This window comes from Adiantum capillus-veneris, chromosome 16, assembly GCF_014529385.1.
Source record: "Adiantum capillus-veneris isolate H3 chromosome 16, ASM1452938v2, whole genome shotgun sequence".
Taxonomy (NCBI): domain Eukaryota; kingdom Viridiplantae; phylum Streptophyta; class Polypodiopsida; order Polypodiales; family Pteridaceae; genus Adiantum; species Adiantum capillus-veneris.
The window spans coordinates 26,356,064-26,368,850 of record NC_140946.1 but is presented as its reverse complement, the minus strand read 5'-3'; the positions used below and the strand labels follow the sequence as shown (position 1 = coordinate 26,368,850).

General features: G+C 38.2%; 1 non-coding gene across 1 annotated transcript; it reads left to right on the top strand.

Moving 5' to 3' along the window:
* The first annotated feature begins 5,099 nt into the window (after window positions 1-5,099).
* Window positions 5,100-5,172, top strand: TRNAM-CAU (transfer RNA methionine (anticodon CAU)). The gene has a single exon. It is a non-coding gene; the product is annotated as a tRNA-Met (tRNA).
* The last annotated feature ends 7,615 nt before the right edge of the window (window positions 5,173-12,787 follow it).

Here is a 12,787-nt window from a genome sequence, read left to right as displayed (position 1 = left end):
CCATTAAACATTGCCAAATTGATGGATTTCATGTCTTCAGAAGTTAGAACCACCATCATGTCCAAACTATATAAAGACCCTGAGCTAGTCTCAGCTCTTCGGGCCTTCCTCAATGGAGAACTAAAGTTTGGGCTACGGCAATTTGCACAGATGGATGGAGCTGGGGAGATGCCAATAGAGGAGGAACACTTAGATCCACAACCCAACGTAGATGAGAACTTTGTTATAGAAATACCTATTAACAAGTTGGGACAATACTTTGAGGGTGATGAATCCAATGCGACCATACCAATCACTACTAAGGGATTAACTGTGAAGGGAATCCTTCATGGTGGCGCTGGGGTTAGCATTGTGACTAAAAATTTCTTCGAAACTATGGGAAGACCTCACCTTGCGACCACAACCATTGTAGTGAAGATGGCCAATGGGTCTATCGTTAAACCTATTGGGATGCTAGAAGATCTCAAGATCAAGGTATTTGGAAATAAAATAAGGATTACCTTCATTGTTATGGATTTCTCCAAACACACTATGGCATCGGAGATGATCTTAGGACGTCCTTTCATGAGGGAAGCAAAAATGGTGCATGACTGGTCTAAAGACCATGTCTACTTGCAGTTCCAAGATTCTGTCATTCGAGTGGATCTTGTGACTGGTTGAGCACATCCTCTAGGAAATAAGTTTATAATTGATCATAGATCTGACACCACAGTTCACTCGGCCCCATTGCAGTATTGTTACACCTGTAAAGCGGACACTGATGTTGGGGACGATTCTCCTTATATGGATGTACTACCTGGGATGACTGAGTCAGACAATGTGGATTGGGTCCACCTAGCAGTAACCATAGATACTTGGGGAAATAGGGGAACGACCTAGGTAACACCTAAGGGGGATGAAATGCCCGTATCCTTAAATATGCTACAAGCAATGCATATAGCTTTTGACAAGACTCATTCTAATATAACGAAGAAAACATACAAGTGGGTCCCTAAAGCTTCTTTAGCGACCATGGCTGATGCTAAAAAACAGAATCCTCGTAAGAAACGTCCCACTTGCTCCAAAAGAAGTAAGAAAATGTGGCGTTGGATTCTTAAACGACTATTGGAAGTCCCTGGCTACTATCAAGGAAATAATCAAATCTGGGTGCCAAAACCTAAATTGTGTTCTTACCTGTCACCTGACCCATGTGCGTCCAATCATGTAGCTCCAAAACGAATTGACGATCGTGGAAAGAAAAAAATCATAGAATGCTACACACTCGCTCTAGAGCTAGTTTGGGTACTGAAGAAAGAACAATTTGTTCCACCTAGCTCAGGAAGGGGGGAGTCCCATGAAGCTTCTAGCTCCTCATGTAATGCATCCATAGAGGTAAAAGCTTCTCCACAGCCTCCACCTACAATAGTGAACCTCCATAAAGCTAGAAAGGAATCCGCACCTCCAAGTGTTCAAGAGTTACATGATGAATCACTTCAAGTTCGATCCTGAGAGAGTACCTTACCACCCTTGCAACTCGAAGAGGCACCTAAGGTAATAGAAAACTACTGGCAAAAATCCTCACCTAGTACCAACTGGAACAATTGGTTTCAAAGGGTGACGAGCACATTTCAAACGGTATGATCTACCCAAGGAAGGGGGAGTGTTTGCTGACAGTCATCATTCACTCACTCCCCTCTCAACCTTCCTTCCTGACCTCTCAATCTCCCAATCTTAGGGAATGTATATATAAAGCCTTATACTCACAAAAAACAAAAAAAACGTAAAGAGCAAGAGCAATTAGCAAATGACTATGCACAATAAAAGTCAAAACATTGACCCAGACGTACACATTCACATCTGGTACACTGAAACATAAACCTATGTCATCGAACACCTTTGATCCTCATCACTTGAGTGATGGAGGGTAGTTAAGATTAGTACGATATGAGTGATTCTGTTTTAGAGTTTAGTGATTAGCAAAGTTCTTTTTTCCTACTGATGTAACTCCTAGAGGTATTATTTGTGTTTTCTAGTGTGTACAGGAACGTGTTGCTGTTGTTAGGATTTGGAAATTCATGGGATCTTTCTCTCATTCACACTTCAAATCAAGCACGACCATCAACACAAACAGGTGTTTTTTGTCCATTAGCATTGCTCCTTATCTTTTTGCATCCATGTTTGTCTGCTTTAATTGTGATTGGTAGCATAATATTCAACACATTTGCTTAGTACCAAACATTAAATTCGATGTAATTTTTTGTCATCATCACTTGTCTAGGTTTAAAAATCAAGCAGTCCGACTAAGCTAGTTTAACCAAGCTAAGTGTTAGAGATCTTCTCTTAATACCATGGGGAATGCCTTCCTAATAATCAATGGTTACTTAAGTTCTTAATCTGATTTAGGCAGCATTGTGTGAAATATACTAGGGCTTTCTAGTGGGCTTAGTCCATATTGACCTTTAGCTTAAGTATTATAAAGGGAGTTTACTAGTGTGATGAGCCTGGGGAGGTGTAACAGTGTTATATGACCCCCCAAAGTTACAAAATTAAAATGCTGAAAACGAACAAACAAACAAAAAGTCAAAGTGTCACAATGTAAAATCTTAAGCTGGAAGAGAAACCTCAGCTTGATTTGGTACTCCACTCACACAGGTATCGCCTATGGTACTAGAGCCCTAGAGGTTCCCAGTGTGGGCGCTTTTCCTTGAAGAGCAAAAAACCCAAGGCATACAAAATAAGCACACACATCAAAATTGAATCACTGTGAAAAGATTTTGGGGGGTCAAAGAAAAGGTAAACAGTCAGACGCGAAGATTTCATGAGAAATTTCTTTTATCGTAGCTTAAGTACAAGGTCTTTTAGGTATAGCCTCTAATAAGCCCTCGAACATAAAATACTTGGCTCTCGCGATTAAACAACTTAATTGACCAAAGAAAATTAAGAAGCTTACCCATAGTATTAATAGTCAATCTTTAGTGCCTTTCGACCGTTAAATTAGTGACCCTAGATTTGTTTAGTTTTTGACCTTCATAACTATTTATGCGTTGGATTATGTTGCAATTTAATGTTTATTGTTGACAAATGGTTTAAATTTTTGTTACCAATCAAATTGTCGATCTACAACTGCATATGATTTTTAATTGTATATGAGAATGCAATTACTGTGCCAATGTTGTTTGATTTTGTAGTGACTGAAGAAAGTTAAGGACATTCATCTCAAATGCATCAATCTAGCTCTGGGTACGGTGTCAAGTGCTTTGCGGAAGTCCACAAAGCTGCAATAGATCCGTCTCCCATGTGATCTGCCCTCCTCAATGATGGCTGTGAGTGTCAAGATATGGTTAAGAGTAGAAAAACCTCTCCTGAATCCTGCCTGCCCGGCTGCGCGTATCCCTTCCCTCTCTGCCCAGAGAGAGAGAGAGAGAGAGAGAGAGAGCGAGAGAGGGTGATGTGCTTTTAGAGTCGAGACAAAAGCAGTACATAAATGAAAACACGTATTTTTGATCTAACGTCCTTCTATGCTGTCTATTAAAGTACATCTATTATCCAAATCATGCAAGTAGTAGTATATTGTATGGCACCACGATTTGACAAAATTCTCAGCACGTGGTGCCTTGCTTGATACACGTTTTGTTTCATGTCGCTTGTTCTCATTGTTGAGTGGGTCTGTCTGTACAATATGTAGGATCTGAAATGACAATTCTTGTAATCATTCACCACATGCAAAGTATAGATATTTTATCAAAATTGGAATAATCAATGAAGGAGTGGGTCTTGCTAAGTTTTCTATGCAACTCTTCTTCTATCTTCAATTTATTTCAACCATTTTCCATATGTAGCTGATCCAGATGTTAGCTAAGAAACTATTCTTGCAGAGATTTCATCTTTGTGACTTCAATAGTGTAGGAGAAGAAGACTTCATGCATGATTGATTCTACTGTCGAGAAGGCAGCATAATGACCCTCAAGAGTAGCAGCATTTTGCGAGGCGTGTCAACATAGAGATAGGTTTGTAAGCAACCATGAATAGGCAACTAAAACACAACATGTGATATGCCAGTTGTCTCAACTAAAACACAACATGTGCTATGGCAGTTGCTCAAAGGATGAAACAAAAAGGTGGAATAACTGTATTCAGGCTGAACAGACACAAAGTCTAGCCATTCAACAAGTAAAAGAGAGAATGATTAGATGTATCCGTGTGATGTAAAGATATACAAGCATTTGGGCCATCGAGCACGATGCTAATCACAACAAGCAGACTAAAATTTGTAAAATAATTAGTGTTCATCATCAAATGCTAAGATATACACGCATTTGGGCCATCGAGCACGATGCTATAAATCACAACAAGCAGACTAAAATTTGTAAAATAATCATTGTTCATCAAATGCTAATCATGATCTGTCAGACGGAACAAAGGACTTTTCTATTTTTCGTTTGTGAACAAAAGCATCCAAATCTTACAGATTGAAGAATGTCAGCATCAGGCCATAACCATGTCAGCCCACCTCTCTCCGGACATAAGAAGGCGCTGGCGATCTCATAATCAGAATAGTTCTTGACTGATTGTATACTCTCAACCTGCAGAAGGCCATACATTCGTCAATGGGAAAATGTGTCCCAATCTCCACTTCTAACAGCGCCATAGAGAGCCTGCAGGGGAGACATTGACTTTGAGAAGGGGAAGGAAGTCTGTGCTCTTTAGAAAGTTGAGAGCCTTAAAACCCTGACACATAAGAGACTATGCTCTATCATGAGCATGATAGATCTGGAACAAAGTAGGCAACCCTGCTGTCTCTGCAGTCCTTGAAACCAGCCTGCTTGCTGATGGCAGCTTCCCAATCGCCTGCAGCGCCTTGAGCAGAAGGTGAATCTGGGAAAACCTTAGGGTTTGGACACGAAGACGCTTCGTACTCTGGAGCTACTGGAAACTATAGAGGGAGGAGTTGCGCAGTGCCTGAAGAAAACGTACGGAGAGACGGACCCGCCAATGAAGAAGACATCGTCTTGCAACGGTGGTGCAATGGTGGACTGGTGGTGCAATGGCGCTATGCTGCAGACTCCATAGGCTAGCTGTTTTTAAAGCGGTTGGTGGTGGGCCCAGCAAGCCAACAACCAATCAGAGTGGCGCAACCGGTGAGCGCGTTGGGCTCATAACCCAAAGGCCGAGGATCGACACCTCGCTCTGATAATTTTTCTCGGGTCAATCTTTTTCTCTCTTAAACAACTCCAAAAGTGTTCTAAGAACTTGGATAAACCTACGAAATCGATCATATTTGAAGGTCTTTAGACACTTGAGTTATCTAAATTTTCACATGGTGCGCATAGAGATCTACATGGAGGGCACGGATGCGACAACCCAAACTAAGGCGCAAGGTGCACGTGCTACGCATTCACATGGTGCACAGTGGAGGGCAAGGATGCGACAACCCACAACAAGGCGCACCTCTTCCCATCCTTTTGGCACACGCCTTTTAGATCACATTGTCGCTGCTATAAATTTAATTCCTCACCATGTGGGAAATCAACTTGTAATTATTATGAGAAGAACACAATAACGTATTATTTAGCTGCGCTTGCACCTCTCTCTCTCTCTCTCTCTCTCTCTCTCTCTCTCTCTCTCTTACATGATGTTGTCTGAGAGAAAATTAGTGGCAAGGAAATGTGGCCAAAGGTCTTTTAAACATGGAAAATGTAATAAAAATGTGTGGATATTGATTATAATTGTGTTTTGAGAGCAAAAACTATTCCTCGTCTCTTTGTGCACGTTTCTTACGCATGTACGCCGAATTGCAAATATTGCATATTGTACTTTGTGTGAAGCCATTTTTTGGGTGTTTTTGGTAGTTTCTCGACCGTTTCTGAAACTTGGACCGGAAGAACCTTTCTAAGATTGTGGCTAGCGTCTTGTGTCTACTTAGCCTTTTGGAGGATCTTGCGTGAGGTTCTTTTTTGAGCTGGGATGTTCATGCATCTTATGGGATATTTTGCTTCATGCTGCATATGGAAGCCGTTTGTTGTTAATGATAGTTGACAATTTATGCTTAGTTTTGAGAGTTGATTTTATGGTTTGTACGTTATGGAATTGATATTTTATTATTTATTGCAGCTTACAGGTGGAAAAGGCTTGACCAAGCTAGGCTATTGCAAAAGAATATTATATTTTATGTACATTTTACTCAAGTGCTCTTTTATGAGCTTTGGCCATTTATGACCGGCCGGCCAGTTTGTACTGATTTTTGACCATTCAAGAAATCTAGAAATTAAATACGTGCAAGAGGAAAACGGTCACTCTTGAACGGGGGGAGATCCGTGTAGTGTATTCAACCTGCTTTGGGTGCACCCTGAGTTAGGCAGTGGACACCAAAACAGCTCATGGTTGATGCCCACCAGCCATCCTGGTTACCTCCTACTCAGTCTCTCGCACACATTAACCGGAGTTCTCGAACCTTGTGCTCTCACTCAGTTGGTCCCCGCAACCATCAGTCTTCTCACTTTATTTTCGTAGGTAATTTTGGCATTTTAAAGACAGTTACTATAACATTTCATTTCATTTCACTCTCTTCACAATCCCCCGCCCCCCCTCTATTGTCAGGTTCTGATAATTGACGTCAAACATGTTATATTTTTTACAATTATGCAATGTATAAAAATCCCCAATTGCATTAAAATAAATATAAATTTATTAATTAAAAAAAAAAAAAATAATAATACATTAGAGAACACACATCTACCTGGTACTTGAACAATGCAACAGGCAGGGCTCACATATAATTTGGACATCAGTGTCCTACTCTAACCGCCCTCAAAATTGTAGCTTCTCCCGAGCAACTTTGCTCATTTTAGTTGAACATGGTCACTGAGTTGAAAGCTGTTTTTTTTAATGGAACTTTCAACCAAAATTACGTGCTTCAAAATTGTCTGAGCACAAGTTGTCCTGCAAACTACTCATACACTCGATCAATTCTTGGTATTAAAATGTTCATAATTGTGTTCTATGTTTATTTAGCATTCTTTTTAAATGAAACTGCCTAAATTTTAAATTACACAAACTCTTTGTGCATTATAATTTCACTTTTAATGCCAATGGTAAGCAGATATATCACACATTCATGTCGACTTCTCACTGTTAACATGGCATATCCCCTGTTTGTCTATCACTATGATTGTTTCCATTTTGTACAAATTCTCTCCCGAATTATCAGCTTTAAAATCAATAGACTCCAGATATTCAGGCTTTTGGCCACGTAAAGTCAGTGTATGATTAGATTGTTGTTAAATTTAACACAGTTGTTTTTAGTGATTTGTTTTTAGCAAAGTTTTGCAGATAAATCTAAATACAATGTTCTCATATCACGCCCTAGGTATGACAGTGCTTAATGCATTTTGATAATACCTCTCTTGAAATATCATTACAATTCTCCCTGATAAGTACAATCTGATCTCTATGTATCTTTAGACCTATAAGTAACATTATCTAATTCATCACAAGTACTTATCCCGTCTCTTCTCTTGTCTTGGCCCCTCCAAATTCCCCCACGCTTCACCACATCTTCTTATGTGAAAATCCTCTAGTTTAATAGTGGTATGATAAATTAAATTTGATTGCTTTTAAGTGAGTCTTTTTTTAATATTCTCACACCCCTATAAATACCCAAGCACCTTTGTAGCAGGCAAGAATTTTTTTCCATATGCTTTAAGGCTTTCTTACTTGTTTACATTATGTTGAAAAATCCATTGTTTCTAATGTCATAGCTTCTATTTTCTTTGATTGGACTCTTTCCTGAGATGGATTCTGATACCACTACTTACATGAGCTCAGCTGGTGTGCAATGATCAATAAGATTTGAAACATGCTTCCACATTCAACGCTATTCCAATTTCATATCAAACAGGTCATTTATTTTTCACTTTTATGCGTAGCCTAGTCCATTGGTCATAGACACACAGATTCGCCGATTTAGGCAGTGTGTAGATACTCATCTTGGTGCAGATTCGCCGATTTAGGTAGCACAATGATAAAATGGAAGATTCATGATTTTTAAACAATATCCAATGCAGATTCGCGAATTTAGGCAGCACATCGATAAATTACAGTTTCACTATTTTGAAGAAATTAAATAAAGATCCGTCGATTTCGGCAGCATTAGTGCAGATTCGACGATTTAGGTAGCCCGTCGGGTGTAGATTCGCCGATTTAGGCAACACCGATCACAAAATCATGCTACAGTGATTGGCCACCACTGTAACTGGTATGATTTTGTTACCCGGGTATAGAAAATTAAAGATATTTTGGATTTGGATTTGGAATTGGTATATGATGATTTTCTAACGCGATAGTATTTATGAAAGTGAACATGAGATTGATAAGAATTGATTTATACAATGATGAGTGTGACCAATGATATCCTGATTCATCAGGGTATGACATATACTGCTTATTCTAGTGGTATGGGACAATAGAATAGGTAGTATATGGATGACGGTAGGCATAACCAATGTGTTTAATTTTATGGATTTTTCTTATTTGAAACAGATTTCTAATCATTGTTTTTGACAAGTATTGTTTGCAGATTCTTATCTTTGCAACTGAGGACAGTTGCTTTCCAACAGAGAGGTATGTTATGGAATTGATATTTTATTATTTATTGCAGCTGATAGGTGGAAAAGGCTTGACCAAGCTAGACTACTGCAAAAGAATATTATATTTTATGTACATTTTATTCAAGTGCTCTTTTATGAGCTTTGGTCATTTATGACCGGCCGGCCAGTTTGTACTCATTTTTTACCATTCAAGAAATCTATACATTAAATACGTGCAAGAGGGAAATGATCACTCTTGCATGGGGGGAGATTGCATCCAGTGTCTGTGTATTCTTCTCTCCTCTCCTCTCTTCTCTCTCGTCGTACTGGCGTAGCACTCCACTCTAGGAGGTGCGTCTGCACGTGCTCTTTTGCTCTGTCTCGCTCTCACTCTCTCTCTGTTTGCATACGTCGTGGCTTATGTGCTATGGGAATCGCAAGGTATGCAGATTTGCCAGTTTATGCTAGATATTGTGTTATCTTGGGTATTTTGCAAGGCAGCCATATTTTCGTCTGTAGCATTGTGTGCGTCATTTGGGTTGCGTTTTTGCTCTCCTTAGAGAGGGGACTCCACCGGATTTTTCTTGCATGACACTTTGAGCACCGTTTTGACTTGAGATTCACTCCTATTGCAGAGAAGGTTTTGCCAAGAATTTGTCAAGTTTTCTTGACATAGTGCTCAAGTCTTGCAATTATGGCATCCTCTTCTGAGAAGTACATTACAAAAAGTCCAACAACACAAATTTCTCTATGTGGAAAGAGAAAATTCAGGATGTGTTAATCCAAAGCGCCAATATGAACCAATCATTGAACGACAAGAAGATGATAGCTATATAATTGCGCAGCGGAAGATGCTTGATGCCAAAGCTAAATCCACTATATGTTTACACCTCACAAAATCTATCTATTTCACCATAGTGGGTGATGCTACTACTAAAGCCTTATGGAACAAGCTATGCAATACATATGAGAGTAAAAGCGCAAGCAACAAGGTGTACTTTGATGAAGAAGCTCTTGAGATTTACATGAAAGAAAATGACACAGTTTCTGAGCATTTGAATGCACCCAATCTACTTTTCCATCAATTTGCGTCATAGAGATTCAATTTTGACAATGAAGTACGGTCATCTTCTTATTGTGCTCTTTACAGTCTCATGGGACATATTTTGCATAGCAATTAGTAACTCTGTACTTGAGGGAAAATTGGCCTATGATGTTGTAATTTCTAGTTTACTCAGTGAAGAGATATGCAAGAAGTCTATGGAAAGAAGACTTTTTGGGCCTGAAAGATGAGGATCAAATGTACAAGGTTAAATATAAGAACAAGGCTTAATTTAAGGTTAAGGACGATACCTCAAAAGGACAGTATGTATCTACAAGCAACCCTGACAAAAACACTATTGGTTTTATAGTTGGAGACATAGAAACCATTCTAGTGGAAAATGTACATGGGTTATGTCTTCGCAGGTGAAAAGGGAACACTTGTATCATTGCTGAAAAAACTAATAACCTATTGAACCTAAAGCCACTACTATTTAGGGGACCTCAAACAGAGAAGAAAACTAATGTTTGACGATGTCTTAACACTAGAATGGTAACGTAGCAGGACATAAAAGTGTCCTTTCAGGGTTTTGGAAAAAAATTCCAAAACCATAGTAGCCTTCCACTTATTTTGAAAAATCCTTTCATGAGCTTATAGTTCAATAACTAGTACATATGGAAAAAATCAGAAACTTGTAATTTTTCTCATCCCTTGGTCACTACAAGCCTCCAAAGTTGATGGACCAGTGCATTTTGCCCAAAACAACAATTTCTACAGTTGATTGCATATAAATAAGAGTGGGGATTTTTGTAGGACATGAGATAAAATGCCCCGTTAACTTCACTGGGTTGGTGACCTAAACATATGGTTTCTTTTACCTCACTATTTTTTTTTTTGGCAAAAAAAAAAGGTACAAAAAGTTGCATTTTTGTCATTCTGCGGACCTATCATCAAAGTTTCTATAGTCACGCTCAATACAGATACTATATACATGTTTTCTTGGTTCCCTTTGGGCCTTTGGATTCAAAAGTAGCTATGGAGCATGTCAAAAGGATAATGGATCTCTTACAATTGGAACCTTGGGGGCAATGATAAAGTGCTAAATACAGCAAACATGAAAAAACTGGGTTTAGCATTATGACCTCTAGAAACCCATAGAAACTACTCAATATCTAGCCAAGTTTGTAGTCTATGATTAGACATGGTTACTACCTACAAAATACACACATTTGGCCTAAGAAACTAGCAATATTGAGAAAGTTAAACTTGCTACTCTAAAATGTATCGTATTCTTCAGTAATCAAAAAACTCAACCATCATCATATACTATGCTATATAGCATATTAGGTCCCCCAAAACTCAAGGAAGATTAGGTTTATGTTATACATTACACTTACACAATCAAAATTGAATTTGGATATCAAGAAAGCCACCAAAAAAATCATAAAAGTGTTAATTTTGGCCAAAAAACAGGATTATGCAATTCTTGTAAATTGGTCATAACTTTCAATTTTAACACTTAGCTCTCCGTACAAGTATCAAAACATGTTGATAACTATGAACTCCTAACCTCTAGCCATCTAAACCTCACAAACATGAAGTTTAGAGTGGTATAGTTGCTAAAAATTGAAAAAAAGCCAAAAAAAGGACCCGTTTTTTCACACAGTTTAGGTTCAAAAATGTTGTGCAAGAGTAAGGTTAATGATGAGATCGATACTCCAAAAAAAATGCTAATTTTTTTCCAAGGACATAAAAGTGTCCTGTTACCATTCTAGTGTTAAGGGATCTAATAAGCTATTCTAAGAAGCACACAATCAAAAGGGTTCACTTCCACAATATTTATCCCATTTTGATGGAATCTTGCTTATGAAATTATTGCTTGAAGATGGTAATAATGGGTTAATAAAATCTATTATTAGGAAACATATTGTATATCAAGTGATCATATATCATAAAGTAAACAAAAAATACAAGTACTTGACTTCCAAGATTCCCTAAAACTATTGCCTGGCAGTTTAAAGTCTCTAGTCGATATAATGTGCCTTGAATTGGGTAGCAAGGGACCAACATGAAGAACTGAATGAGTTTAATATTTCAGAGAAAATGAAATAATTAATCAACTATTTGGATCAAGATATCTTAATGCTGGTTGAAGTCCTTAGGAAAGCACAAGAAAAGTATTGGAATTGATCTCTTATAGATACAACAAGTAACATGACCGTATTGTTGATGGCTAAGAAGATTTATCAAACCCATTATTACCCCAAAACGTATCTTATCTATAGGCGTGCACCAAACAAATTAGCCTTCATTCGACAAGCCTATTATGGTGCTCACACTGATGTATACATACCCTATGACAAGAACTTAATTTACTATGATGTCAACTCATTATATCCTTATGCTATGACAAGTCCAATGCCCAATGGAAAACTTGTATGGAAAGGTAATTGAAAGGGTACGATCTAGATCAACAATTTGGCTTTGTGGAGGCTAAAGTAACATGTCCCGACTCAATCAAGATACCATTTCTTCCCTACAAAAATCCTACAATTGGAACTCTTATATATCATACCACGACAATTATAGGTGTATATTCTACAGAGGAGTTAAAACTAGTAGTAAAATTAGGATATAGGTTGAAGCTTAGGCACGTGTATTTATTTGATAAGAGTGAAAGCCCCTTCTCAAAATTTGTGAAAGAAGTCTATGAGGTTGGAAGCTAAAAAAACGGAGACCAAGTAATGTCTTCCATTCATAGATTATGAATTCACTAAACATTAGGTTCGATATCAAGCCTAAATGCAACATCAAAGAGATCAGTGATAGGGAGAAACTTAAGAACTAATGCCAATTTACCAATTTGGTGAGTTGAACTGCGCACTATGCAATAAGTTACGATACAAAGAATGAAAGGTCATACTCTTCCAGATTTTGCTAAATCTAGGTGACATTGGCTGTAGTCACTCAATAATAATAGCACATTAGCAATGCAAATGTCAGCAGCTATAACAACATATGCTCGGGTACGCATGTATACTTATATATATCTCCCTAGATGCTGATACCGATTCAATTGCTTTACACAAACCACTTCAAGACTCAGAGGTATCCTTGGCGGACTTAGGTAAACTCAAACTAGAGCATAAAATGGTAGAGGGTTATTTCTTAGCACCTAAAT